Genomic DNA, 5000 nt, shown 5'->3' with positions numbered 1-5000 from the left:
CTGTTCCAACGACCTCTGACATCCACTGAGGGTCTCCCATTCGATTTCCTGACCAGACCCAATGTCTTAACATCACTGATAATGATACCAGTTTGGTAAGGAGCATATTGTTGTCTTTTATAACATGCCACGTATATTGCGTAATTCTCCAGTGTAATATACCCTACCTTTTACATAGTAAGTCATTTTCCACTTTAAGCCAAATTAATTAATTTTGATCAAATATCTATTGGTAAGCAAATGTAAATGAGTGTAAAAAAATCCCCAATAAATTACTCCCTATCAAACTGCGTAAAAAGAAACGACTTACCATGATGGTTACCCAGAACAAACTTTCCATTTCAAGAAGAATCCCCAAGATAGAACTTCAGGACAAAAGTTACTTCAACTATCAACAGGGCAGCTGACTGACAATTCTGAACAAGTGGACCTTTGCTTACGAACAAAGCAACTGAACACGTTATCCCATAGTATAAAAAAATTCCTCTATCAGTGAGTCCACTCGCTTTGCTATTCCAGAGCTGAAGCGACTTTACTAATTCAGAATAGAATAGAATATAGCATTTAGGTCAAAGGCCAAGGGTTGGGACCCATGAGGTCATTCAGAGCTGAAACTGAAATTGACAGTAAAAAAGGTTGAAAGGTGTGACAGGAGAAAATACTCGCAGTTCGACAATGAATCTATTGTTAGGAGAGGGTGGAAAACCAGAAGAAAGAGATTATGAACGGAGGTACAGTCACGTTCAAAACTTACGATACTCTCAATCTAGATTTTCGGACAAATTGTCAACATAGAAAGCAACATCTGGCAACTACAGCATGGGGAGGGTGCCGCAGGCAGCATAGTTGCTGAGGAGTCACTGATTTAAAGGGACACGTTATCTTTCTAATTATCGTAGTGGCTTACTTGTGATTTCGGGCTCTATGTTTTTACTTGAGAGAAAGTTAAAAGTAAAAAGCAAATTACAAAAAGCAAAGCTTTTGCGTTATTAATTATGTATAGTTTCACTATTCAAGCTCTCATTTTAAATTAAATCACATTACTAGGTCTATTGGTCCTTGACATTTGTTTGTATTGTTGTTCATTGTAGGCTTAATGCCCTACTTACTCTTGCATGTAATAAGTATTGATGCAAGTCTATTGTTATTTAACTGAATCATAAAGGATAAAAGGAATAGAAACAATAATTCACATAAAGATTTTAATGAATTATGAAACGTGAAATGCCCTAAGAAACTAAATATAAATTATATTTCATGCAATCACGTAAGAACACAACGGAAATATGAAGCATAAAAATAGTCTCTCTTTCTCACAGTTAACAACAGTTCGTCAAATAATTTAATTTTCCTACTGTGTCTTACACATTATGATAGTGAATAAAAAGTAATAGTAAATTTATATTCCTTTGGTATAATATGAATTAATATTCCTTTGGTATAAAAGTAAATAAATTTCCCTTTTTTATACAGATGAAATAATACATTATTAACCTATGACATAAATATGAATAACAAAAAATTAGTCTAATATTTAGTATGACCTCCATCATTGTCAATCACAGCTCTTAGTCTCTTTGGCATTGAATCTACTGACCTTTGACAATAATTATTCATCCCTCTTTTCGGTCTTAATGACTCCCACACAGATAGGCAGTGTTTGATCAGTGCAGGTTTGGTTTTTATTGTCCCAGTATCCCATTCCCTACCATTTGTCCCCAAAGATTTTCTATCGGATTGAGGTCAGGAGATTTAGCTGGCCAGTCTATACGTATAACATTGTTCTGTTCAGCAAACCATTCGCTGACCACTTTCGAGTTATGAACAGAAGAGTTGTCCATTACAAGATAGACTGGCAAATGACCCGGTAGTAGAAGTTTCCTCACTGATGGGATCAGGACTTCATCCAGAATTTCTACATATTGCTGTCCGGTTAAACGCTCGTCGATGGGAATCAGTTCCCCTGGTCCACACGCAGCCATCCATCCCCATAATCCTGCAGAAATTCTTCCACTTCGCCGCGACGGTTGAATATTTTCTTTATTGAACCTAGAGATTGAGATACAAAAAAATGTTATCGCAAGTAAACGAAGAAAATATCAACGCTGAATATCACCAATAGTCTATTAATAAAATGAGCAACAAGGAATTTACATTGATATTGAGATTGTTTTCTCACTCTCGATAGGTAATTCGTTAGAATTCCAATAGGCTTGAAATGTTATCCTTGAAAGCAAAAGAAAGTTATATTTTAAGGAGCTTGTTGGTATTTAATCAGTGTAGTAAGGAACGTTCATGTTACACATAGGCCTAAGCCTACATGAAAACTATTGGTATTAAATTACTTACCTTTGCAGTTATTTAATCAATATAGTAAAAAAGTTCATGTTACACATAGGCCCAAGCCTACATGAAAACTATTGGTATTATTTACTTACCTTGTGTTATTAGGTCGCCAGCAGTGGAGTATACCATGATCGTCGCTAGCAAAGGTCTTCTCATCACACCATAATTATAACGTTATCCCAGAATCCTGACTCAAACGGTAGATACTGAAGAGCGAAAGCTACTCGTTGCTCTTGGTGATTTTGAGAGAAGGAGGGTTTGATTGCCGGTCTGCGGTGATGAATTCCTTGGTTGTGTAATCTCCTTCTCACCGTAACATTAGAGATTTGAAGACCTAATTCCTGATTCACTTTCGCAGCAGTTGTTATAGGCTGTGAGATAACTTTAGCAACGATCTGTTCATCCTGCTCTCTAGTAGTGCATCGGGGTCGACCTTTTCTAGGCTGATTCTGGAGGTTCTCTTCTTCGTTGAACCGTTTGATCCACCTGAATACTGTTGTCCCACTGATATTTAATTTGCGGCTAATTTCTATGGGGAGGATATTATTTTTATGCAGTTCTATTATGACTCTCCGTATAGGCTAGCTAATGAGGTTTCTTGTCTTTTGGCTCCAGGATTTATTTGAAGTCGCCCAAGATGCTCCATCATCACAACGTGAAGTCGGGTCAGCGAGAAGTAGGCTAAATACTGAGCAGGGAGCACCACCACTGTGTCACGTGACAAGTTGCACATTGCTTTGGCGGCTTTTCAGGCGTGCCAACCTTTCGGAGTCAGGGGTGCGAATTTTCTCGTGCTGTTATTGTTTCGGGAGATTGCGTGTGGTTGCCAGCCCTGATGTTATCGTTCACATTTCAGAATGTTTCGTTTTATTTCGTGTATAATATCCAGAATGGCAAACTTTTGAGCAGTGAAGATTTTTATTTTATTTTATATTTTGTATAGTATTAATATATGTACTGTGTTGCTCTTATAATTCAAAATAAGTTTATAAAAAAATCAAAATAATTCTTTTCACTTGTGAACGATAATCAAAGTACACAGTATCGTCACTAATGAACGCGACTGTACAGTAATAAGAATGAAAAGGGTTGCAGCTAGAGGCCGAAGGGAGGCTGCAAAGATCCTTACGTAATACCTACAGTGCACCGCATGAAATGCACTGATGGCACTAACCCCCTACGGAGACTTAATAACTTAGAAGCCTCATTAACTGGGGACAACATAGCATCACACATGGAAACGACTAAGGCAACATAGCACCACGCAAGGAAACAACTAAGACAACATAGCACCACGCAAGGAAACAACGAAGACAACATAGCATCAGGCAAGGAAGTAATGAAGACAACATAGCACCACGCAAGGAAACAACGAAGACAACATAGCACCACGCAAGGAAACAACTAAGACAACATAGCACTACGCAAGGAAACAACGAAGCCAACATAGCACCACGCAAGGAAACAACTAAGACAACATAGCATCACGCAAAGAAACAACGAAGACAAGATAGCACCACGCAAGGAAACAACTAAGACAACATAGCACTACGCAAGGAAACAACGAAGACAACATAGCACCACGCAAGGAAACAACTAAGACAACATAGCATCACGCAAAGAAACAACGAAGACAAGATAGCACCACGCAAGGAAACAACGAAGACAACATAGCACCACGCAAGGAAACAACGAAGACAACATAGCATCACGCAAAGAAACAACGAAGACAAGATAGCACAACGCAAGGAAACAACGAAGACAACATAGCACCACGCAAGGAAACAACGAAGACAACATAGCACCACGCAAGGAAACAACGAAGACAACATAGCACCACGCAAGGAAACAACTAAGACAACATAGCACTACGCAAGGAAACAACGAAGACAACATAGCACTACGCAAGGAAACAACGAAGACAACATAGCACCACGCAAGGAAACAACGAAGACAACATAGCACCACGCAAGGAAACAACGAAGACAAGATAGCACCACGCAAGGAAACAACGAAGACAACATAGCACCACGCAAGGAAACAACGAAGACAACATAGCACCACGCAAGGAAACAACTAAGACAACATAGCACCACGCAAGGAAACAACGAAGACAACATAGCACTACGCAAGGAAACAACGAAGACAACATAGCACCACGCAAGGAAACAACTAAGACAACATAGCATCACGCAAAGAAACAACGAAGACAAGATAGCACCACGCAAGGAAACAACGAAGACAACATAGCACCACGCAAGGAAACAACGAAGACAACATAGCACCACGCAAGGAAACAACTAAGACAACATAGCATCACGCAAAGAAACAACGAAGACAAGATAGCACCACGCAAGGAAACAACGAAGACAACATAGCACCACGCAAGGAAACAACGAAGACAACATAGCATCACGCAAAGAAACAACGAAGACAAGATAGCACCACGCAAGGAAACAACGAAGACAACATAGCACCACGCAAGGAAACAACGAAGACAACATATAGCACCACGCAAGGAAACAACTAAGACAACATAGCATCACGCTAGGAAACAACGAAGACAACATAGCATCACGCAAAGAAACAACGAAGACAAGATAGCACCACGCAAGGAAACAACGAAGACAAATATAGCACCACGCAAGGAAACA

At 39.3% G+C, this 5000-nt stretch overlaps 1 long non-coding RNA gene across 1 annotated transcript; it reads right to left on the bottom strand.

Moving 5' to 3' along the window:
• Window positions 1-1188: 1188 nt before the first annotated feature.
• Window positions 1189-3036, bottom strand: LOC136831728 (uncharacterized). Its single transcript, XR_010850964.1, has 2 exons — window positions 2439-3036; window positions 1189-2049 (listed from the first exon to the last, which is right to left on the bottom strand). It is a non-coding gene; the product is annotated as an uncharacterized lncRNA (long non-coding RNA).
• Window positions 3037-5000: the final 1964 nt, after the last annotated feature.

This window comes from Macrobrachium rosenbergii, chromosome 48, assembly GCF_040412425.1.
Source record: "Macrobrachium rosenbergii isolate ZJJX-2024 chromosome 48, ASM4041242v1, whole genome shotgun sequence".
NCBI lineage: Eukaryota > Metazoa > Arthropoda > Malacostraca > Decapoda > Palaemonidae > Macrobrachium > Macrobrachium rosenbergii.
The sequence above is the reverse complement of the archived record's forward strand: the minus strand, read 5'-3'. Positions and strand labels throughout refer to the sequence as shown.